This window comes from Globicephala melas, chromosome 5 (assembly GCF_963455315.2).
Source record: "Globicephala melas chromosome 5, mGloMel1.2, whole genome shotgun sequence".
Lineage (NCBI taxonomy): Eukaryota > Metazoa > Chordata > Mammalia > Artiodactyla > Delphinidae > Globicephala > Globicephala melas.
The window spans coordinates 27,171,700-27,198,129 of record NC_083318.1 but is presented as its reverse complement, the minus strand read 5'-3'; the positions used below and the strand labels follow the sequence as shown (position 1 = coordinate 27,198,129).

The 26,430-nt window shown below is 36.8% G+C and overlaps 1 protein-coding gene and 1 pseudogene across 10 annotated transcripts in view; one reads left to right on the top strand and one right to left on the bottom strand.

The window, feature by feature from the left end:
• Positions 1–26,430, top strand: part of ANK2 (ankyrin 2) — a 690,343-nt gene that overhangs the window by 371,808 nt on the left and 292,105 nt on the right. The gene's annotated exons all lie outside the window — the stretch shown is intronic.
• LOC115857197 (ubiquitin-conjugating enzyme E2 N-like) lies at positions 5,189–5,687 on the bottom strand (annotated as a pseudogene).

Genomic DNA, 26,430 nt, shown 5'->3' with positions numbered 1-26,430 from the left:
GTGTACCTGGATCATCTGTATAACTCAGGTGAAACTAGGACTCAGCCTGAATTATTTAAATAATTCCCCGAGTCCTCTGCAAAAGGCTATAACGCAGAGGTAGAACAAAGCAAGGAGAATGGCATTCTTTCCTACAGCCAGCTTTTCAAACACTCCACTTCCTTGTTTCCATGGCATTGGAATCTCCTGGGTACATTGCCAGGAGATTCTCCTTTAGGAATTGAAAAGAAGAAAGAAAAGAAGAGAAGATACAGAAACCCATTGCGGTGTTTTCTGAAAACAGCTTGGCTCTCCTGCTGGTCACCGACGGCTGCCAGGCTGTAGAAATACCGCATCTGATGGAGCCCAGGCCGCCTCTACTCAGCATGCTGGAAATGTGTGATTAATTTTGTTTGACAGCAGCAAAAAGTGTGCCCTACCTTGGATGTCAGCTGATTATTTCCAGTATGGTTGCTGCTGCAAATTCCATTAATGATTTGTAATACTTATTCAACTTATGAGAGGAGAAAAGTGCTTTTCTGAAAAAAGAAGAGTAAATTGGACGCAGTCTTATGGAAAATCTTAATCTACAGAGTGAACATGTGATGGCAGAGTAGTTGAGGAATAGATCAGCAATTTCAAAATTTTTTTATACAAAGGATTTGGTCTGTTTTGATAGTCTATCACCTAAGAATGTGTTGTGAAGAATTAAAATGTTTGATTAACGCGCTTTCCTTTTCTTCCCAGTGTGCAAATATGACAAATTTAAATGTTCAATTTGATGTGTATTTATTAAGTGCCTACTGTTAAGTGTTCAAGGCCCTTAGTAAGTATTTATTGAGTTGAATTGAGTATACTATTATAAATGCTTATGCCTAAGACCTAGTGCAGCCCTTTGGAGAGCCTACCATCTAAGATGGTGTTTCTCAGCTGTGGTGCCATGAATCCCAGAAATTTAAAACAATTCTGATGCCTGGGTCTCACTCCCCAGAAACTGTGCTTTAATGAGTCTTAGGTGAGGCTTGTGGCCTCAGTTTCTGTCATATGTCTCCTCATATGCATGATGTGCCACTGGATTTGAGAAAAAACAACTGGTCTAAAGGAAGTGAAAAGGTAGATGGCCAAGTCCAAGTCAATGTTCAAAGGACAGTGTTTATATGATTTGTCTATTTGATAAGTATGAGAATTTGGAAGAAGGGGAAATTACATTCTATTGAGGCCATCAGGAAAAATTTCATGAAGAGGTAATATTTCAATGGACTTGAAATGTGTAAAATTTTGACTGGCAGAGTTGGGTGTCCAGGAAGAGAGTCAAAGTCAAGGATGAGATAGAATGGGGCCAGCTCTGTGAACACTGAGTAGCTAATGCATATTTTGAGAAAAGTAGTATGGGGTTGATTGCTATTATGAAAAGTACCATGGATTTGTAATTTTGGGTTAGCTAGTAAGAGCCCAAATACATTTATGAAATGGTGGGATATTTCAACAACCTTTTTTTCTCATGCTCTAAACATTACTCCTAAGACCACAAGGTTGAAAGTGCCTTATGTATGGTGCAGTAGGTATAGATTTAAAAATGTACTTTAGACAACAGTGTAAATTAACTATACTTCAATTAAAAATGGTTGTAAAAATGCACCTTGCTATTCAAAGCGTGTGGTCCTCAGATCACCAGCATTCATATTATCTGTAGTTTGTTAGAAATATAGGATCTTGGGGCCCACTCCAGACCTAAGAATCAAAATATACATTTTAGAAAGATTTTTGTATATACACTAAAGTCTGAGAAATACTACTTTTGTATCTAAATTACTATTACAACTATACAGCTATAATCAACTGAGGACAGTAGAGAAGTAAGCACATGTTTCAATAAATTAAATTATACTTGACTGTGAATGAGAACAATATATAATATTGACAGGCAATAATTGTGTCTTTTTATCAGATTTAAAAAATATCTATCACACCTTATTTTCCCATATGATAATTTCCTTAAGCATGATTAATGCATTAAATTCATGTGACTTTCAGAGGTATTCCTCTTGAGTTCCAATCCTCATGTCCTGAATGAAGATCTTTTCACTTTAGACCTTGATAATATTGCGTTTGCTTTTCAAATGGATGTCCTCAAAATCACCTCTGAAACCCCATTATAATCCACTATACTGTGCCACTGCCATCCTACTGCATGTGGGTTTGGTGGCATATGGCAGATGGGAAAGAAAGACAGGGGCCTGTGAAACTTCATCCATGGAAACCTGGATGCCAGAATAGACCTGATGTACATGGGGAGAGGGTCTAGCATAGATGCTTAAGCATTATTTACCTCTTTAATCTGAAGTTAACACATAACTATAAATAGTGGTTCAGAGAGGTTTTGCTAAATGGCAGAATATTTTATGAATGGCTATTTTCCAACAGAGCCTCCGATTCAAGAAAAGGCTGTATATTCACAAATAATTATTAAGACTTTCCTTTTCTCAAAATAGCACTGGATTTGGTGATCTGGTTAAATATCCTTAGGTTGATATTTGGCAACAAGAGCTATTTTGCTTTAGATGTAGAAATCATCTGCTTTTCTCAAACTTTAGTGTGCAAAAGAATATCTGAGGATGTCGTTCAAAAAAGATATCCCAAACCCTACTGAGATTCTGATTCAGTAACTTGGAAATGGCTCAGGAATCTGCATTGAAACAAATATTCCAGGAGATTCTTTTATTGGTTCTAAGAATACTACATTTTGAAAAAAACATTGCTGTAGGCATTATATTCTTAGGAAGTGATAACTTTCTTCCAGTATCAGTATTAGCTAAAACCTAATTGTCAGGCTATTACCTAAGCTTAGTAAACTGTAGATTAATCCACTTAATCATGCAAGCTTTCTGAAGGAGATGATATTAGAAAATGATTTTTTAATTCACTGTAGAATTTCATATTCTAAGCATTGAAATGTACAATCCATTATAGTTGATTATTGATCATGTTGCATTTTTGCAGGAAATAGTTCAGTACATTTTTTGTAAGAAATTTATAATTAGTATCTGACTTTACTGGGCTAGAAATTTTTTGTTGTTGTTTTGTTTTTTTCCATACCTACTTACCATTGTAGATGGAAAGGAGGGAAGAAGAAAAAAGAATATAAGAAAATAGGAACGGATGTTCCTATCCGTTGTGAGGTCATTCAGTGGGCTGAGAAATATTAGATAACAGTTGTCCTGTTGAAAATCTGCTGCATGGGTCAATGTCAGGTTTTATCTTAGAAAGTGGGGAGTTTGTATCATTTCTCCTCCTTAATTTATCAGTGACTTTTTACAACTGTGACTAGTCAATGACTTCATTGCATTCCCATGTAAAATGGAGCTAAGAGCTTTTGTAATACAGAAGAAGATACCAGAGATAAAAAACTCAGGTTGACAAATTTGAAATACCTTTTTGACAGTAAGGGAGAACAATGTACTTGATTTACGTTACTTAAGACACAAAGAAACCTTTTATTTGAGATATAGTATGATCAAAATATGATTAAATTACCTTCATGTTCTGTATCACTTCATCTCTTTTTTATGTTGAAAATGTAATTTTAATAGGTAATGCTTCATCTTACATAGGAGCACAATAAAATACACCACATTCTGAAGAAACTCCAGAAGTTACGAGAATAAGAGTGGGGAAAACTCAGATGGGCTACAATGTCCATTACCTTAAACTGCAAGAGACAAAGGTTCCAACCCACAGGTTAACATTTACATACTTATGACTGACTGCATTTATGTCTTAAAAACAACAAGAGTCAGGAATTAGATATGGAAGGGTGGGAAAGAACAGTTTTGTGGGGGAGGAACTCTGTCAATGCAGAAAAAAGAGCTGATTATCAAATTAAAGAATAAAAGGAGCTCCCGTAGCTAATATTAGAGGGATGACAGTAAGAATCATTAACTGAGGATATGATGCCTTCTAAGGGAGAAACCTTTCTGATGATACTTATGCAAGCTGGCTGCTTGAGATTTGCTCAGCAGGTCTGTAAGAAAGACTCATAAATGCCTCAGCAAACCCCAAGTGATTATCAGATTGGTGTTTCCTAATAATCCACACCGGTGGTCACACATGAAGTTTTGAGACAAGAAATAAGAGCAAGGTCATAACGCAAATGGCAGACACAAATGTGGCACAGGTGAAAGTCCCACACAAAGCCAGTCACAAATGTGGCTGTGCTGTGACTCTATGATCGTCTAACTAATCAGACAATACAAACACATTTCAAATTTCTAGGAGGTAAAAAATGTCACATACTGATGCTTTAGGCGTGCTCAGGGCCAGCTTATAAATACTCCATTCAGTGATGTATCTTAACGCAAATTTGCATCAGTGAAAAGAAACTGGCAAAATCTCTCTCACCATTCAATTTGTCAGATGGTGAAGACCAAAATAGAATGTTTCATCAGTTTTTTTTTTTTTTTTTTTCAGTCATCAGTTTTAATTTTTAAATACGATGGTCACATTGGGAAAAATGAAATAAACACAGTAAAATAAACTGTACAGAGGCAAAGTAGAATAACAAAAATTTTTTTATTAAAATATAAGTTTTACAGAAGTTTCCAGACAAGCCATACAAAGTGGTCACAAGCTTTTAATTGAAGGGAGGATTCTACACTTGACAGCAAAGTCACAATGTTATTAGTGAGGGCCGTGATGTTTGCGTAATGTTCCCATTTTGGTTCAAACAATCAAGCTTGTCCATCTACAGTGTCTAAATAAAGTTAGACTTGGCTAGAGAGCATATTCTAAAGAACTGGTTAGCTGCTTTTAACCAATGCAATCAGATCACCATAAAAAGGGGGTAAGGAGCCCATAAAATGAAAACTACCTTCCCCCCCACCACTAAAAAAAAATAATAATAAAAAAAGAAAAACAACCACACCCCTGCAGCTAACCCTGACAACTACCTTCATTCATAGTGCTTTATACTTAAACCATGATGAGGGAGATGAATAAAAGCAGAGAAGGGCCACTGCTTTTAAACATTTCACAACAACCCAGATGATATTTCTAGCCTCTGCTCATGCTTTACAACAGTGAATCAGGACAAGACATAGATTTGCTACTGTGCATTTACTCACCAGAGGACTGAAGATGTCTGGGCTTTTATTCTGTAATGTTTCTGAGACTGTGTCCATTAAATGCAAACAAAAAAGGAAGAAACCTTGGCAGAACAGGGGAAGTGATGTACACTTGATGATCGGATAGATTTAAATATTATTCGTGGCATATAGCCTAGTCCATGCTCTAGCTGTTTCTATGGCTTGGGCTTCGTTGGTCTTCCACTGCTCCGCTACATCATTTGCTGATGGGTCATCTGGGTTGGGAGCAGTTAACAAAGCCTGGATCGATAGCAGGACTGCGTGGATCTGCAGTACTGGGGACCACTTATCCTTCAAAATATCTAAACATATTCTTCCCAACTTGTCTACATTAGGATGATAAATTTTGGTCATGAAACATACTTTAGGGGCTGCCATTGGGTATTCTTCTGGAAGGAATAGTTCAAGTTTAAAAGTCCCTCCCTCAAAGGGGGAATACCTGAGGGCCAGCAATGACCACATGAAAATAACGGGCGTTGCTCTCATCTGGTTCTGCTTTAATGCCGGAAACTGGTTCTACCAGCAAACACTGGGTTTCCTTGATAATCCTGGGGGCAGCCCGGCCATCTTGTCGGATCCCGAGTTCGGCCTCTGGTCTGGTTTCCGGCCCACTTTCTCTCTTGTTCCTAATTTTATTCTGCATCAAACAACAACAACAAGTGTCTGTAACATTTTAGACTTTGTTATATTCAAAGCCAGTTTATCTTCAGTCAGTCATGCAGGGTTTTGTCAAGGGAGGGTGTCAAATCTCATTCTCTGAATGTCTTTAAAAAGAAAATACATTTCAGGAATACTCACAAACTCTTGGATTAGCAAACTCAAACAAATATAGAACATAATATTTAAAGCTGATGAATGTAAAACGTCCCTCATATATTGCTGGTGCTTTCTTGAAAACAAAAGAAGTCATAGTTGTAGTAAAAACAAAGTTGTATTAAAAGTCATAAAACCTTAATGCTCCTTCAGCTAGTAATTCCCTCTCTAGAGTTGTCTAAGAAAATAATCAGAAACTTGAACAACCATTTCTGTAAATGGATGATCATTGCAGCATTCTTTATCAATAGCAAAGTAAGCTTGACTGTTGAACCGTAGAAACAAGGGTAAACATATTTTGGTGTATCCATATGAGAGAAAAGTGCAGCCATTTAAATTAATAATTTTCAAGAATATTTAATAGGAAGATTCTCATCATATAATCAAGCTTCGCTCATATAATGTTAAGAAAAAAAGGAGGATATAAGAAAGTTAATTCTGAAAACGATAGACACATACATGTAAAAAATTGAATGGAAACACATCAAAATGTAATAACGGCCATATCTAGAGTATTGAATTGTAGGTGATTTTAATTTTTTCTTGATAATTTTCTGTATAATTCAAAATCTTTTCAATGAGCTTATGTGACTTTTATAGTTAGGTAGCTTCAATAGTTAGGTAGCTTCAATAGCTTATGTGACTTTATATAGTTTAAAGAAATATAACAAAAAAATCTGATATGGTGTTAAGGGTGGTTCTGTTTAAGAACAGGCATATGGGAGAAATGAACCTTTAATGTCCCTTCAATTCTAAGGACCATCTGCCCAGTCCTATTAACCAGTAACCACTGAAAGAAGTTAGATGCAATTAGTAAAGGTAGAAAGAAACAGTGCCTTTGTGAGTTCTATCTGTATCCCTGTGCATATCTCCCGCCTTAAACTAATGGAGCTATTTATTGAGTTCAAGCTGTCCCCAAGGAGGGCTGCTTTCTACTTTACTTCTATGCAAGTGTTGTTCACTTTTTACAACTGGCTACTGAATCAAAGCCAGCAGCTGGCCATCCATGCTATTACAGAGAACAATAGTCCAAGCCCAAGCCCCTCAAGAGGGGCCCTACTCCCATATATTGAATACGCCTGCATAAGAAGCAGACACCACCGAGGCCCGGTCTATCTGATTCTGCTCATGCGATACCTACAGAAAATATGAAGACACAAGACGTGAGGGCCACATCTTATTGAGTGACCTGGGGAAACTCAATTGAACTCCAGTTTAGTTATCTTTAAAATTGTAATCATATTGGCTTTATCTACCTCCTGTAAAGCATGTAAGAAAGAAGTTTGTAAACTACAGTTAGTTGTTAGATGATTATGTTCCTATTTTTCTTATGATTTCTTTTCCTTTTCAAGTACATAATGATGCTAAAGAGACAGTAAAATAGTATCAGTCCTCCTGCCTTGCCCAGGACTTCATGTAGCTTTGTAATGTGATCTCAAAGTGGACTGCAACTGGATGGCCTGGTGCTATTTATTAGCACCACTTGAAGTGAACCTATATGCCGGTGGCATATTGAGCTGACAAGCTGTGACGTCACTGGCAGAAGCAGCACTTCCGGAAGGCAGAGTTGCTGAGGGTTTTTTATGACATTATTCTCTCAGCATATTGGATTCTGATGGTCAGTAGTGGCAGTGGTGTCTGGGAAAATAAGGTCAAGTGAAGCACTATGTTACTAATGATTTAGTGGTTACAGCCTGTCCGAGGCATAGGCTGGACCCAGATGAATTATGATTTTTTTTTCCTAAAATTAAGCTTAAACCTCATAGAGTTATCAGCACTGATTTATTTTGTCTTTCAAAAGTTTATTAATTTTGTGGTAGATAGACATTTTCCTCTCTCTTGTCAGAATAGAAAAATACCCAGGTGTGAGCCTTTCCTGCTTTGGTTTCTTTAGCTGTTTTATTACTCAATTTATAGAGCAGTATTCCTACCTTTTTGAGGAAGGAGAAATACTATTGATGTTTGTTACACAACACTGTACTGTTCTGATTCTCTTTCTACCTTATTGATTAAACCTTCCCTGATGCTCTCCGTGAGATCATTCTATGATTTTTTTCCTAAAGCCTGGTATGCAAAGAGCTGATCAGGCACCATATTTTTTGAGATCCTTAAAAGCCAAGCTACGTTGTCCTTTAGGCAGTGGAGTTTTGATCAAGAGAGGAAATGATGGCCATGTTTATATTATAGAAAAGTCACTTTGGCAGCTATCTAGTCAGGGAGACATGTAAGGATGCATTATCATCCAGGGGATAGATGGGCATTTCTTCAATGGGCGCATTGGTAGTCAGGGATGGGAAGAAGAATTCAAGAAATATTAAGGAGGTGAGATCAACAGGTATAGACTGGGTGTAAAGCTAACTGCCAGGTTTCTAGAGTGGGTGTCTAGGATGACACACCAACAGGTAGCTACCAATGTTCTCTGTCTAGTTACAACCTAGTAGAGAAAAGAAATATAAAAACATGTAAGTGCACTTATTGAACAATTCCCATGTGCCAGGCATTATCCAAAACATTCTATGTGCCTCGTCTTATTGATTCTTCTCATCAGTACTATGATATACTATTATTATTGCCATTTTAAAGATGAAGAAACTGAGGCTAAGCAAAACTGGGCAATACACTCAAGGTCAATTGACTGGTAAGTAGTGGACCAAAATTTGGAGCCTCCTAGGTAGGCTGATTGTAAAACCTCTGCTGCACAGTACCTAGCAATGTTTACCCATAAGTATTCTAAACAAAGTTCAAAAAGGAACATTGAAGCACTTAGAAGAACCAACTGCCAGAGGGTATTTTAGGGTTAGCCATTCATGTAAAAATAATGCAAAATAGTAAGCTGCTTTCTTCTCAAACTCATAGTTTAATATACAAGTAAAATAGCTAATTCCCAAATTAGAGAATCTTAGAGGAGAGTTTCAAAGATGGAAAGTCTCAGAATATTTCGTATAACCCATTTATTTTCTAAAAATGAGAAATTAAAACCTAGAGAAGGCTCATTTCCTCCTAAAATTATCACAGTAAAACAGGTGGAACCTACACAAGAACTAAAGCAAAAAATATTCAAACCTAATCAAAGATGATAACAGAAAGCGATTTTAACCATTCATTTAAGAGAGGAGAGCCAGTTGCCACCCTGACATTCTTAATGTCTTGCTTCTGGCAGATGCAGTTCTAGCTAATCTGGCTGTGGTCCTTTGTGACCTCAGAGAATGATGAACCTGACACATGGTTAGCTAGGCTTTAAGATGATCTCTAGAGCAAAACAGTCGCTATTGCTCTCCTGAGGAAGTGATTTGTGTGTGGTTTATTAAGGTAGATTTGGTTTTATTGTTAGAGCAGTCTGTCATTTCACAGTCAACCCCTAATTGTTATATTTTCCATTGTTATTCTTTATCACTAGAAGACTTTAAAACTCAGTATAAAGTATAAAAGCCCTGGGAAGCCTTTTAAATTGTTTGATGGAAAAACAGTTTTGCTTACTAAGTGCACATTTTGGAAGGTCTCCTTCCCATATCGTTTTGAGAAAATATATAATATAATGGATATAGACTCTACTATCTGTAAACCTTAGGTTCTAATCAAATTGAAAGGTCACTTTCTAAATTGAGCCGTGACCAAATTATTTTTTTTTATTTTTATTATTTTATTTTTAATTTTTTAAAAATGGAAGTATATTTGATTTGGAAGTATTTGATTTGGAAGTATATTTGATTATATTTTAATTTTTAAAAAATGGAAGTATATTTGATTTACAATGTTGCAGGTGTACAGCAAAGTGATTCAGTTATATATATATATATATATTTGTGTTTCTCTGTCTGACTTAATACACATAGTATGATAATCTCTCAGTCCATCCATGTTACTTCAAATGGCATTAGTTCATTCCTTTTTATGGCTAAGTAATATTCCATTGTGTGTATATATATATATATATATATATATATATATACCATATCTTCTTTATCCATTTATCTGTTGGTGGACATTTGGTTGCTTCCATGTCTTGACGATTGTAAATAGCGCTGATATGAACATTGGGGTGCATGTATCTTTTCGAATTAGAGTTTTCATCTCTTCTGGATATATGCTCAGAAGTGGTATTGCTAGATCATATGATAACTCTATTTTTAGTTTTCTAAGGAACCTCCAAGCCATGACCAATTTTTAGGTGATTACAGTTGTGAGTGACTAAGCTACACAGGAAAACCAATTTCATGACTATACTCTTAGACAGGTTAAAATGTTCAAGCCTGGAATTAGCATACGTATATGAAAGGCCGTTAGAAACCGTTCAAATGGAAGGCAAGAAATCCTGCTACTTGGAAAAAAATCCATTACATCTGTAGCTGGCTTCACCTGCTTACTAGTTTTCCTGTTTGTGCCCTGTCACCTGTTGGTTAGTGGGCAAGTAACCCACTGATTTTGTATTCTTTTTTACACCTTTGTATTTGGAATCCATCTCCCTAGGACAGAAAGACAAAGGGAGATGTGGGAGAAAGTGAGACCAGGGATGCTGTGCATAGGAAATAGCAGGGATGGGGAGGGAGAGGATGGCAGAGAAAAAAGACGCAGGAAGGCCCATTAGGGACAGTGTGGTAACCTCCGCATTGATTCACTATCAACACATTGACAGTATAAACAAAATTGTATGGGAAAATTTAAATCTATAAAATACATGAACAAACTATTTTCAAGCACTTCAAAGGTATTACTTACAAAATATATATTATTCTTATCAGAATCCAGAAATCTATTATTTTGTGTATTTTAAAGAAGTTGAATTTCTTTTAAAAAATACTATAATATAGAGTTTTCACCAACTCAGACTGTCTTTTTGTTTAATTAGGCCTGTTAATAAGATTTTTACTGTGTATATCTAGTACCACTTACCACTTTAGATTTTTAAGCTCAGCGTAAACTGGTATCAGCGGGAAACTCCTACGTATGATGATTGCTTTTAAGTTTAAAAGTAGTATATTTCTCGGGCTTCCCTGGTGGCTTCCCTGGTGGTTGAGCGTCCGCCTGCCGATGCAGGGGACACGGGTTCGTGCCCCGGTCCGGGAAGATCCCACATGCCGCGAAGCGGCTGGGCCCGTGAGCCATGGCCGCTGAGTCTGCGCGTCCGGAGCCTGTGCTCCGCAACGGGAGAGGCCACAACAGTGAGAGGCCCGCGTACCGCAAAAAACAAACAAACAAAAAAAGTAGTATATCTCTCAATAGTCATTAGTTCCTTTAAAGAACATGATTCCACTCCAGGATAACAGTCTTTGATGCCCTGCTACAATGACTGGACATTTTTTTCCAAATTAATAAAGTTGGCTTCCATTTAATTGAGTTAATCACTAATTCAACTGTCTCGATCCTAGCAGCATGACATTAAGGACCATTTAATAATAAAGTAATAAGAAGCTGAATATTTAATAGAAAAAGATCTATTTTTTAATGTAAAAATGTTATTCTCATTGACAATTCTTGGGGAAATTTTTGCTGTCATGGCAACTATTCTTAGCAGAATCTTGCTCTTCTGCTTTACAGTCAAGGTGGTTTGATGGTTGAATAGATTATTTAAATCACTAGTGGAGAGCACGTAATAGCTGTTGGTTTAGACTTCAGATGGTTTTGCATGATAAATGATAAGTGCTTTTAATGATGATGAAAAATTATTTATTAATAACAAGCAAAACTGGCCACTCATCTGTCAAGTCTCAGATTAGATGCTATTTCTTTAAGGAAATCTTTTCTACTTAAGTAAACTCAATCATTACATTCTACACTTTTCCATCTTACTCCCTGTAAAATAACTTGATCCTACTTATATTCCCAGCAGTTAGTACAGTGGCTGCACCTTCTAAGTACTTGATAAATATTTGCCGAATAAGTAATACATGAAAATCTGTAATGTACAAAAATTTTACATTTTGTACTAACTTGGTTTTGGATTTGCATGATCTACATTTTGCATTTAAATATGCAGCAAATGTGTACAATAATTCAGGTTCATTTGGTACAAGAATGCACTACTTCTTATTTTTGCAGGATTACATTTATATTCAGATTTTTTAATGGCTATACATTTTATTTAATAATTAATTTTATACTATTATTAATGATGAAATGCCAGGATTATTAAAACTTAATGAAACGTTTAGTTTTAGTGCACAATTTACCCTTTCATTTTATCCATTGGACTGTTTACAAAACCAATTCAGCTTCAGTATTTGAAATACAATGAGTGGATTCCTCTGTTGTGGATAATTGCTTCAGTTGAGAATATTATACAAGACAGGAGAGAAAACGTGGTTTAAATATTCTGACTCAATATACTTTGCATCTTATGACTATTACAGGACAGAATGCCTTGGTAATTTATTCCTAGCTCTCTCTTTAAATTTTATATATTTAGAGTTCATTGTTATGTTTCTTAAAATATCATATAAATTCTGCTATAAATTTTGAGCCATCTTTGTGAAAGTGGTCCTACTTAAAACTACAAAATCTGTCTGAGTCTCAAAGATGGAAACATGTCTGGGCAGCTTGGGCACAAGTAGTGTGAGTTACTCTCTGATACATGCCCTCAGCTCCATTGGACAGGACAGTGCATTTCTCTATAATTTCCTAGTTAGTTCTGCAGTTAGATTATGCAAGTGACTTGCATCTTGTCCTCAACTCCATCTTCTTTCAGAAGCACAAATCAGTTCCATCACTGATGGGTATAAGGAGTGGGAAAGGGGGATTACAATGTATTCCTCCCACCATGTAATCTATAAGGCGCTCCGAGCCAAACAAAATCATGTGGGCATTGAATTTCAAAACCATAACATATATGTATTGATTTATAGTGACAGTGTTGCTTAGGAAATAAGAAATCTCAGTCTCATTAAAGAAACTAGCCAGTAGCAAGTATGTAAAATATTTATACATCTGGTATAAATAAGTAATTCATTCAGGTTACTTTTTTCTGAAAATGTATCTCTAATGGATATTACTCAGCCATAAAAAGAAACGAAATTGAGTTATTTGTAGCCAGGTGGATGGATCTAGAGACTGTCATACAGAGTGAAGTAAGTCAGAAAGAGAAAAACAAATACCATATACTAACACACATATATGGAATCTAAAAAAACAAACAAACAAACAAAAAACAATGGTTCTGAAGAACCTAGGGGCAGGACAGGAATAAAGATGCAGACATAGAGAATGGACTTGAGGACATGGGAAGTGGGAAGGGGAAGCTGGGATGAAGTGGGAGAGTGGCATGGACATATATACACTACCAAATATAAAATAGCTAGTGGGAAGCAGCCGCATAGCACAGGGAGATCAGCTCGGTGCTTTGTGAACACCTAGAGGGGTGGGATAGGGAGGGTGGGAGGGAGATGCAAGAGGGAGGAGATATGGGGATATATGTATACGTATAGCTGATTCACTTTGTTATAAAGCAGAACCTAACACACCATTGTAAAGCAATTATACTCAATAAAGATGTTAAAAAAAAGATATTTAGATTGTATGCTAAATTTGGGTGATACAAGAGTTATGATTGATGGTCACTGTAACATACAAACCTGAAATTTCATGTCTTAGCACAAAATAAGCTTAGTTTTTGTTCACATAAAGTCTAGTGTGATGATGGTGTTTTGTGGGTTGAGGTTCTTATATATTCTGCACACCATTGTCAGGGACTTGAGTTTATACAGATCTGTTTAGAGACTCAGGTTGATAAAAACTCTGCTTCTTGTAACATTGGGCTTCTGAGATGTCTCTCGGGGTTGACCAACTGAGGAAATGAAATGTGGAGAATTGTGGACTTTTGTCTGAAAGGGGTGTGTATTTCTTCTACTTGGGTTCCATAATCTGTCTTACAGTCTAACCAAATGCAAAAGGAGTGGGAAGACAAGGTTAACAGTGGGTGGCCATTTTCTAAAAACAACACTTCTCTGTGAAAGGACAGCATGAATTTTTGGTGAATAGCTTGCTTCCTCTGCTATGGTAAGAGAGTGATCATGATTGCTGTATTCAAGCAACAACTGAAAATTGTCTTTGGAGAAATGGTATTAAAAATAAGGCTATTTTTAAAAATGAAAACTAAACATTATCAATCCATAATTGAATATATTTAGGACTGTTGTTTTAGAACAAGAGGATTGTTGTGTCATCAAATAGAATCCCATGTAGATGATTATGGAGATATTCTTAGATTTCGGAAGTTCAAAATAGTTATTTCCTTTTTTCCCTCAGGTGATTATTTTTAAGTAATGGGATAAAAAGCCCTCTTTCTGTAGTTGCTTACCTAAAATTACTAAGCAAGATGCTAGTTTTATTTAGAAGATATATACAACACATTCTTTTGTATTATAATGATTATGACATATAATCATTCTGTGCTGCTAAAATAAAGTTCTGTGATTAAGAATAACTGTGTCTTTATAGTACTTTACAAAATATTTCTAAGTCCTTATGCCACTTGAGCCCATCAATGAGCCTTTGAGAAAGATAGAAAAGGTATTATTAGCCCCCTTTTGGACAAGAAATATAGACTAAGCAATTACACTCCAATAAAGATGTTAAAAAAAAAAAGAAATATAGACTCACAGTGTTTAAACAGCCAGCTTAAAATACTGTGGATTGTAAGGGTTAGATGAGTAAGAACTGTAATCTTGTAATGCTGTTTTCATTACCTACATGACTGAATCTACCTGGACACTGGAAAGGACCATTAGTTTGAATTTTGCAGTTTGTACAATCTATAAAAATGACCACTGATGCAGGTGATGTGAGAATCACAAGGTGACTGAAATAACAGATCAGCATTGTTGGTTTATTCATTTTGCTGATGTAGGCGTATCTTGTGTATTAGCTTTTAAATATTCATAGAGTAGAATTCCAGGAGTGGACAGATATTAAGGCTTTTTCTTTTAATTCACAAGGGCCATCGAAGCTGCAGCTCCAGTGTATTTCTAAATGAACCCATAACTCTTCTATATTTTTCAAAAATGATTTTATTTAGTATAAGTAACTTTTAAACATTTTATTCACTGATACATTATTGAGTTTTTATTGCCTAAAATTGTTTAGTACAGATATAAAAGACAAAGTTGCTTTTCTCAAGAAGATCACAGTCTCACGAGGGTTAGAGAGTAAGCAGAGACTTCTCAATCTGATAAAGTTGATGAAGAATATTCAGGGAGGCTTATAGGCCCTTGGAGTAGAGGCTACCTCCGTGTTGGGTGGGATGGAGTGATTGCTGTAGAAGGTGTCCCAGAGGAGGTGATGTTTGAATTGATTCTGGAAGGATGAGTACGAGTTCAAAACAGACATGTGGTACTTCTTTTTTTTTTAATAAATTTATTTATTTTATTTATTTATTTTTGGCCATGTTGGGTCTTCGTTGCTGCATGCAGGCTTTCTCTAGTTGCGGTGAGCTGGGACCACTCTTCACTGCGGTGTGGAGGCTTGCAGTGGCTTCTCTTGTTCTGGAGCACGGGCTCTAGGTGCGTGGGCTTCAGTAGTTGCAGCATGAGGGCTCAGTAGTCATGGCTCGCGGGCTCTAGAGCGCAGGCTCAGCAGTTGTAGTGCATGGGCTTAGTTGCTCCGGGGCATGTGGTATCTTCCCCGACCAGGGCTTGAACCTGTGTCCCCTGCATTGGCAGGTGAATTCTTAAGCACTGCACCACCAGGGAAGCCCGGCACATGGTACTTTTTAAAATGTAAAATACAAAGTTCAGTTACATTATCAATATTTGACTTAAAATTCTGAAATAATACGAAAATATAATATCCACATCTGGGCTTCAGAAAAGTAATTTAAAGGATAGCTCAGTAGAGAGTCATAAACATTGGGGAATAAAACCAATTACAAAAATAAGATATTATAGTAGGCATGAATTATGGTTAGATTTATAATTAACTTGAGCTTATTCTATCCTGTCATGTATTGTGACCTATGTGTATTTCTCGATTTGTAGTTTATCCTTCCCTTTACTTGTCTCCATTCTACCTGTGGCTAATCCCGCATTAAATCATTTCCTGCACCTGCTCTGATGCACTTATGATGTGTATTTGTTTCCATGTGGGTTACTCATGCCCAACTTTATTGTGTCAATCTTTGTCCTTCACAGGTTTCTGTGGCACTTTTGCTTCTGCAGGCTTTTTGTTTTCATTAGTCCCAGTGGTAATATTTATTGCCTACCTAGAAGTCACCAATGGATGCAAATTGTGACTTTTCATATTAAAGTCCTTTGGCAGATCAAAGAAAGTTCATCATAGAGAGAATAGACCTAGAACATAAGTTTGTGAAAGTGTTGAACTACCTGAAGGCCCTGTTAGCAGAAAGGCTGGCTGTGGGAACATGGTGGGGAAGCCCACCAGCACAGGCTTAGATGGCAGCCTAAGGCGTTTAGAGGAGGGAGGAACGTTCAGTCACTAGGCTTTATAAAACTTGATCTATTTTTCTTTAAGAGAAATTGTTTCTCATCTTCTGGAACAGTTTATTGGAAGCTCTGCATGAATATAGACAGGAGAGGGAAAGATGGAAAGAACAGAGGACCTAGCAAGATTGCTTTCAGCTTCGAGTCCCTGTAAAATCCAAGTCAATTTACTTACAGGTTTTTCCTTTTGTGTAACCCAAAAGTTGGTCCAAAGCATATATTTATTGATCATTGGTCAGAAGATTATAGTAGAACTAAGGTACTATATTATATTTAATATAAACATAAAAACTGCCTCAGAACTCATTTAAGAACCAGAGTACTCTCTTAATATAGACCTTGAAACACCAAGAGAATGGTCAGAGATAAGGTCAGAGGTCATGAAAGTGCCACTGTGTGTGGCAGGTATATGTTGGGATACAGAAATACAGAAGTGACAGCCCTTAGCTTCACGAAGCTTATATTCAAATACGCAGAGATGTGTAAGCAAATAAATTACAATGCAATGTGTTAGGTGCCATTGTAAAGAAAGGAACGAAATGCAGTAGATAGCATAACTAACTGCACTGCGCAGGGTGGGGGCAATGATGGTGAAATGGAGTTTGAAGGATGAATAGGAGTTTTCCAGGAAGGGAAGGGAGGAGCACATGGCAAAGCCAAGGCATATTTTTAGGTCTGGAAAAATGTTTAATGAGATTAAGAAAAAAACAAAACAAAAACCAAAGATGTATATCGGAAAGTAATGGGAGATGAGGCTGGAAAATAGATTAGAACCAAATAGTAAAGGTCCCAAGTTACAAAAATCTTTCAGACATTACAGTAAAGTATTCTAGACTGTTTTTCCTTCTTAATTTGAGTTATTTTATTCTATGGAAGTTTAAAATGTGTATCCATTATATTAAGCTCATTGTTTTTCTCTTTTTTTTTGGCACTCCTTAAAAGCAGGGAAAATTGTTAACAATCAATTAATAATATCAAATAGAGATGATTTATTCATTTCCTCAGTGCAGGAAAACAAGGAGAATTTCCAAGGCTACTTTAACTTTTAGTTTTTGGGAAAAAAATCAAGATCTCAAAGTTATATGTATACTGTTTAATAATTATTTAACTTCTAAAAATGATGGATTTCCTCACAGAAATTGACTTTTCCCAAGTTCTAGAGATATAAATATGGTAATGTATTTTTGGGGGGGGTTAAACATTTTTTATTGTGATAAAATATATATGACAAAAAATATGTCATTTAAATCATTTTCATTGTACAATTCAGTGTATTAATTATATTCACACTGTTGTGCAACCATCACTGCTCTGTGTTTCCAAATCTTTTCCATCACTCCAAAAAGAAACTATAAACATAAGACAATATCTCCCATCCACCTCTTCTCCCAGCCACTGGGAACCTCTACTCCACTTTCTGTCTCTATGAACTTGCCTATCTAGATACTTCATGTAAATAGAATCATACAATATTTGTCTTTTTGTCACTGCCTTATTTCACATAGCATATTTTCAAGTTCATCCATGTTGTAGCATACATCACAAATGTATTCCTTTTCATGGGTGAATAATATCCCATTGTATGTATAGACCACATTTTGTTTATCCATTCATTTGTTGATAGACACTTGAGTTTCTACATTTTGGCTACTGGGAATAATGGTACAATGAACACGGGAGTCAACGTGACTTGTTTTTTTTTCCTTTTTGTGGACATATGTTTTTATTTCTCTAGAAGTGAATCGCTGGGTCATAGGGAAGGTGTACATGTACCTTTTTTTTTTTAGATCTTTATTGGAGTATAATTGCTTCACAATACTGTGTTAGTTTCTGTTGCACAACAAAGCGAATCAGCCATAGACATATACATATCCCCATATCTCCTCCCTCTTGAGCCTCCCTCCTACCCTCCCTATCCCACCCTTCTAGGTCATCGCAAGGCACCGAGCTGATATCCCTGTGCTATGCTGCTGCTTCCCACCAACCATTTTACATTCAGTAGTGTATATATGTCGGTGCTACTCGCACTTTGCCCCAGCTTCGCCCTCCCACCCCTTGCCCTCACGTCCATTTTCTATGTCTGCCTCTCTATTCCTGCCCTGCAACTAGGTTCATCAGCACCACTTTTTTTTTTTTTTTTTTAGATTCCATATATATGCATTAACATACGGTATTTGTTTTTCTCTTTCTGACTTACTTCACTCTGTATGACAGACTCTAGGTCCATCCAGTAATGTATTTTTAACAACTGTTTCATGCTCAAGTAATACTAGCTTTCAGGAGATTTCACATATTTTGAATGACTTATCATTGCTTAAAATTTATTTGCTTTATTATCTTACATCCTGGCTGGAAACTTTTAGAAATGAATTATAAATAAATTCTAGATTCTGAACATAAATTTTCTCCATGTAGTATTTTCATTGGTACTCCTTTTTGTTTGTTTGTTATTTTATAATCATAAACCTAAGTCTGGAAGCCAGCTAGACCTGCAGGGATATAGGAAAAGGGGGACCTTGAAGAATTGTAGCAAGAGCCTGAAAATTACAGGATGCTGCCTGCTGGTGGGGTGGGGGGCGGGCGCTCTCCTGAGCTACAGGAGGAATGACCTGGTGGTTTAGTTAAAACACAAGTCAAATTTATTAGGGTCGTCCACAGTGGACAATTGTGAGCTGCTTGCTGGTCCTGCCATTCCTTGACCCAAAGTGCTCCATGGCTTCCACTATATACCCTCTTTCGTGTTACCTGCGTGTGCCACCCAACCATTCTGTCTTGACGGTGCAAGTGCAAAACTGGGAACTGTTTGTGTTGGCCTGGTATTTGCCATGGACAAGATGCCAGGACTCTGTGATTCAGGAAGAAGTTCGCATCATCAAATTTCTCCCCCTACATGGACTTGCCACTAGTGCCATTATCACATACAAACCCCAGAAGAATTCTGTGAAAGCACCAACGCTTACAACAAAACCCTTTCTCCCCAGAGCTCAGAATGCAAGTATTCTGCTGTCTTTGGAACTTTGTCTGCAAATAGGTTGAAGGAAACGTGGCCTAAGGTCTCACCCTTGACTGTGATGTCAAAGAACAGGGTGGGTTGACCTTGGCTGGGTGTTGGCGTTGGCATCTGCAGAGCCTCATTATACTGTTTTTGAAGATTTAATTGCTTCTAGAATTCCTAGAACAGCGTTGTATGCTCTCTATAAGAAGTTTTAATTCACTCATGAGTGTTGTTCACTGGATAGGTTTAGGGCTGATAAATTGCTATGTCAGCTATCCCTTGATGCTGGGATACCACAGGCTTGTAAAACCTGAGCTCAGGGACTCTGGGGTTCTCCAGAGGTGTAGGCAGCTCCCTGAGAGGCACAGTTGGGTCACTAGGAGTTTTTCACAGGAGTCTGTCTCTCTGGCTATGTGAGGGGGCCTTTCATTAGTGGTTGGCAACAGTCACAGTTCATCTAGGAATGAGCAGATAGCAGTGGTGTTTTAGCATATGCATGTCCATGTGAGCAGAACATTAGTACCTTTCTTAATTTTCAAACATAATTTTAAAGTGGAGACTTTCAGAGCACACCATCGTCAACAACTGGTCTCACATGCCTAAAAGCATGATCGCAGTGTTGCTTTAATGAGCTTTATGTAACAAAGCTCAAAAACCTCAGAATATTAATCTTTTACAAAATGTTATTTAGAAAAGAAGAACATTTTATGTCTCCAAAAGACAATGAAACAGAAGACAAATGACCTGAGCTGGAAAGGCAGCTAACATTTATCTGTATTTGGGTCTTTTACATTAGCTCATGTGCCACAATTTGTTACACAGACATCATTAGCACCATATTTTACAGATGAGTAAACTGAGGCTCCAAGAAGTTGGATGACCAGATCATGAATTGGAATACAGTCTTTCTGGCTCTAATGTCCATGGTCTCACCTATCATGAGTCCCAGTTCTGCTAAAACACATCATTTGATTGTTCTGAGCCATAGTTCTGCTCTAGTTAATTATCACAGCATAACAAACCAGCAGAACACTTAATGGTTTAAAACAACAACAATTTAGATTCTCTCATACTCTAGCAGGCTCGATCAGCTTTTTTTCATGGTGGTCTCAAGGAAGCATTCCAAGAAGATGGAAATGAAAGTTGCAAGGTGCCTTAAGACCTGGGCTCTGAAAGTCCCACAGTGCTACTTCACCACATTCTATTAGTCAAAGCAAGTCACAAGGCCAGCCCATACTCAATGGGTGGGAAAAAAAATTTGTCTCCTGATGGGAATGGCTGCAAACATTTTATGACCGTGTTTAATTGCTCGCTATTCTTTTCTGTTTTTAATTTTTAATATGTTATATTATGTTGCATTATTACCAAAGCACTAAAGAATGTTAGAAAATGACATTTTATTTATTTATTTATTTTTTGCGGTACGCGGGCCTCTCTGTTGTGGTCTCTCCCGTTGCGGAGCACAGGCTCCGGACGCGCAGGCTCAGCGGCCATGGTCACGGGCCCAGCCGCTCCGCGGCATGTGGGATCTTCCCGGACCAGGGCACGAACCCGTGTCCCCTGCATCGGTGGACTCTCAACCACTGCACCACCAGGGAAGCCCAACATTTTAGATTCTTGAATATGTCTCCTAATTTTGTCATACTTTACCATTGTGCAGGAGCATGAAGATACCTTGAAAACCTATAAATAGAGCCCTCTGTAATCTAAGGTGTTACAGAAGATGCTAGATTTGCAGTTGAAAGGAACTTTTAATAGATTAAAAAGAGATGAAAAAGAAATGTGAAGCATAATCTCTAGTTCATAGGGCATAGGAATTTTCACCTAGACTTACAGAGGCATTAATAGTTTTGTAAAATGCTATGAAATGTGATTTTTTTTTATTGTTGTTGTTTGTGTAGAATGAAGCAATAAGTAAAAGCTGTGTGAAGTCAAAGTCTTGCCATCCTTCAGATACTTAATACTATTAGATCCAGTGCTCTCATACCAAGAAATCTGTGGAATCATATTATGGACATGGAATGGTCCTGGCTAATGCAGAAATACCTGCTAAATCTAAAGGCTTTCCCCCAATATAAGATTTCTCAGTGACATTCTCTCTTTCTAAGAATTATTCTAACCTTGAACATGACTTTCATAAAAATACCAAATAATTGATAAACTACCATTTTACATAATAAGTCATTACTCTTAACTCCTTCTCCTTCCAAAATCTAATTTCTTTTGGCATCTCAAGATATTATTGAGGTGTGCTAAAAGGAGTTCTAAAATGGAAAACCTAAATGGTGCTACAAAAAGAGATAACCTCCTGAGATTTCTTTTCTAAGAGGAGGCTGCCTGAGATTTGGGAACTTTATTTAGGAATAAGTTCTTGACAATTAACCCTGAGTGATCTGTTCTTAAATGGCGCCAGTAACTGACATTGTAAGGATTTAAAGTTTCCTTTTCTGGGTTTTGGTTGTTTTTTGGGTTGTTTTTATATAAGTTTGTCTCCTCAAATTGCATCCTGTACAATAACATCTGGGGATTAGAAGATACATGGCCTAAGCTACAGGCATATTCTGTTTTGCTTATGTAATGTTTAAAAATTGACTTAGTTGTCAATATTTTGATAGAAGATTTTACATAAAAGTCTGAAATTCCAGCTTCTCTATAAAAATCAGAATATCTGATATATCTGGTATAGCACAGGGAGCTCAGCTCATGCTCTGTGGTGACCTAGATGGTTGGGATGGAGGGGATGGAAGGGAGGTCCAAGAGGGAGGGGATATATGTCTACATGTAGCTGATTCACTTCATTGTACAGCAGAAACTAACACAACATTGTGAAGCAATTATACTCCAATAAAAAAAAGAATATCTGAGAATATTGGGCCAGCATTCCCACTTGAACATAATGGTTTGAAGCTGAATGGAAGTTCCCCTCTTTAGATGGGGCATATGCGATCTGGTCACCATCATTTCCACTTCCTATGCTTACATAACCTGCTTGCCTGTGTAGGCATTTGAGTTTGAGACAGTGAAGCAATTATGGCTGAATGGATCCAAACACCCCTGTGATGTCTGATAGTCAAAGACTTTGGGGGCTACAACGGAGTGTCAGTGGTATACAAGTAACAGAGTATGGAGACCATCAGGTGTACGGGTGCAAAGAGAAAAAAAGAACCTCCGTCTATCTGCCTCCTGAACTACAGTGGTATGGATTCTGCCTGTCTCTGAACTATATCATAAAACCTGATTTTGGCAGTAATACTTCAGCACAGATTGCACCTGCTGTTTTAAAAAATACTTCTTATCAGTCATCTTTAGCATCGTATTGAAATGCAAACCAACACAGCATGAAATTTTGACTTCTCTCTTATAAAGCTACAAAGGATAAAAATATATATATATAATTCCAAGTTACCTTGAATTCTGAATTCAGGAATCTAGGCAAACAAAATAGTAGTCAGATCTTTTGATCATATTTTGGATTGGGACAGCCTTTATAAGATGTGTTCTTTGATCTCTCTCTATTTTTAAATGTTATGTGTTCTGCCATGTTTGTCATTATTAAATTTTTCCCAGAGTATAGTTATGAATTTCATGCAAATTGGCAATTTTAAGGGTGATTAAAAAGAAAAAATTACCAAACATCTATAGTTCTCCTTTCTGAATCAAAGAATGGATCAGCATGAATAATTTTGAAAATTATACAAATTAGTTTTTAATAACAGTAGCTAACATTATTGTTAGCTTATTACATGCCAGTATTTTAAGTTCCATGTTAATTAATTCATTTGTTTCTATTAGGTAGCCCTACTTAAAAAAAATTAATTAGTTTTTGGCTACATTGGGTCTTTGTTGCTGCATGCAGGCTTTCTTTAGTTGTGTTGAGCGGGGGCTACTCCTCGTTGCAGTGCACAGGCTTCTCATTGTGGTGGCTTCTCTTGTTGTGCAGCACGGGTTCTAGGCGCATGGGCTTCAGTAGTTGTGGCACACAGGCTCAGTAGTTGTGGCTTGCGGTCTCTAGAGCACAGTCTCAGTAGTTATGTCGAACGGGCCTAGTTCCTCTGTGGCATGTGGGATCTTCCCAGACCAGGGCTCAAACCCATGTCCCCTGCACTGGCAGGTGGATTCGTAACCACTGTGCCACCAGGGAAGTCCAGCCCTACTTTATAGATAAGAAAATTGAGGCATAGAGAGGGAATAAAATTTGTCTAAATTCACAGAGCACAGAGATCTGTTTCCTGGCAGTCTGATTTCCAAGTCTGCTCTTAATCACTCTTCTCTACCTCCTCTCTGCTGGTCTCTCTCAGACACCCATTCCAGCCTCCACTGAATTTCACAAAGGCCTGTTTTCAGACATTGTAATAATGTGCAGGAGTCTAAAGTGTACTGGGCTTCTGGAACATATTGTATGAAACTTAAGGAATTTTCGTCATAGGTACTATAATGACAGATAAAAACAAGATTCATTAATATGAAGACTGGTAGAATCTTATAAAATAAAATCATGTTTTTCCACTTTAAACATTATTTTTCTCCTCTAAGATGGTTTGAATAGAGTCAGTGTACATTCTCAAAGTTACTTTTAAAATTTAGTAATGTACAAAGATGAAAATTAAGGTTAGAATATTTGGATTTATTTAGAATGGCGTCTGACTATAGGATTAAAATCCATGTGGTCAAAGTCTATGCTATACACAACAGCAAAGTTATATATAGCACTTATCACAGTGCAAAACTGCCCTTACTCTTGACGGTGGGGACTGGGGTTTAATAACTATTAAGCTTAATAAATATATGGAAGAATTAGTGAGAAGTAACTTGATATAGAGGCAGAAACAATGGTATAAATCCTTGCTAATCAAAGTGTATCCATAGACCAGAAGCATGGGCATCCCCTTGTAAGAAATGCATAATCTCAGATGCCAGCCCAGACCTAGGGAATCAGAACCTATATTTACATCAACAGGTGATTCATGTACACACTAAAGTTTGAGAATCACTGGGCTAGAGATATTGGATTCTGCCAGTAATTAGTTGTGCAACCTTGAATAAGTCACTTACTATACCTCTATTTTAGTTTCCTCCTTCCTTGCCACTTGCTACATTGATTCTGGACCAGTTAATTCTGTATCTTCATTTAGTTGCTTGGAAAATAGAGGTAATAACAATACTTACCTCATACTATTGTAAGGATTAAATGAAGTAATGGTTAAAAGGTGTATGGACCATCCTTCACATAGTATGCAGTTAATAAATGCCTGCATTGGTTATTTTAGTTATTGTTTATCTGATGTACTGTATTACCTTACTGATCACATGGCAAGTGAGATAATACATTTATTTCAGAATCCCCTATACTTATAAATAGATATGCATTTTTTTGGTACATTTTCAATTTTATGAGGCAATACAAAATTGTTTTCCAAAGTTGTACCAATATAAATATGCTTTTAAATTGAAGTTAAAAGGAGGAAGATTTTCTAGTTAGAGCCCAGTAGAGGAAACACTGGAGTAGGGATTAGACAGACTATACTCTAGTCCCATTCTCTTGACCTTGGACCTGTCATTTGACACCTTTGGATTTCATGGATATTATATGAGAACATAAAATGCTTTAAAATGCTTATAGTACTATTTTATAGATTTTATAGAACTGGCAAAACCCAATTATTATGCATTTGTTATCTTAATGATGAGAATTTGTGTTCGGATGACTGCTCTTTTGTGGCACTACACTGGGTACTTTTAGAAGCTCAGAAAATCATTCAAATTATTAAATTACTGTTTCAGCCACACATATATACCCTAATTGCCTATATCTAATCCCAAATCCATTATTTCTATAGGAAATAATTTGTTATTTGAAAATGTAATAGCTCATTTATCAAAGCTTCGAATAAAAGTCTGCTGTCCTCTCCTCTTTCTGTCACCTTATTGTCTAGGCAGTATGTGAGCACACTGGCTGAATCATTGCAGGCACACAGTAATTCTTCATTGAGTGAAAGACAGTGACTTCACCCTAATTGTCTGCTCTCCACTGGAAAACTCTGAAATTTGTTGCTTCTCTTTTCTGGGTATAAAGTTTATAGCAAAATATCAACTCTACGATAACCAAAAACTTAAGTGTTTGGAGTTGACTAATTCTTCTTTGCCTGAAAAACCTGTCCCAGATTCATAATCAACTTAGCCGGGGTTTATGTTAGACCAGAGTATATTATGAAACTTTTATAAATGAGTATAACTTCTTGGACCTTTCTTCATTTGCTGCCTTTATTTCTCTTTCTCAATTAGTCATGGTAAATTTTCCTGGTGAACATGTGGCCAGCACATTTAATAAATATTTAATTGAATTGAATGTTAAAGTGAATGCAAATTAAATTGGGTCATTTTTTTCTGCTTATTTTAATACATCTGTAAGTCATGTCCCATTGAGGTACTCTGTGATTCAAAAAAAAAGAGCTCCGCAGCAAGCGAAGCCACCGCAATGAGAAGCCTACGTACCACAACAAAGAGTAGCCCCAGTTCACCGCAACTAGAGAAAGCCCGCGTGCATTAATGAAGACCCAACGTAGCTATAAATAAATAACTTAAAAAAATTTTTTTTAAAAGAGTGGTTTCTTAAAAACATAGGAATGCTATTTTGCTTAGTCATCAGATTTACAAATAAAGACTTTTCTTATCAACATATCTCTGAGAAAAAGGCTTTGTGTCATTAGAAAAGAGACAATCTCAAGGGAACCATGTTTATATAAAGTTTAAAAATTTGGACATTTATCTGAAGAAAGATCTTTGGTTATGGATTCAAAATGATTACTTCAGCGCTGAGAGGGCCAGAAAAAATTTACTGATCTGGAGAGGAGTGTATAGCTCGTGTGTGTGTGTGTGTGTGTGTGTGTGTGTGTGTGTGTGTGTGTGTAGCTCTTGTGTGTGAATGTGTGTGTATGTATGTGTGTATGTGTATGTGTGTGTGTATTTGTATATACATGTGTTTGTATATAGCTCTTGTGTGTGTGTTTCTTTTCTACTAGCAGCTTTTAAAGATATAATTGACATAAATATTCAGTGTGCATATTTAGTGTAGTGT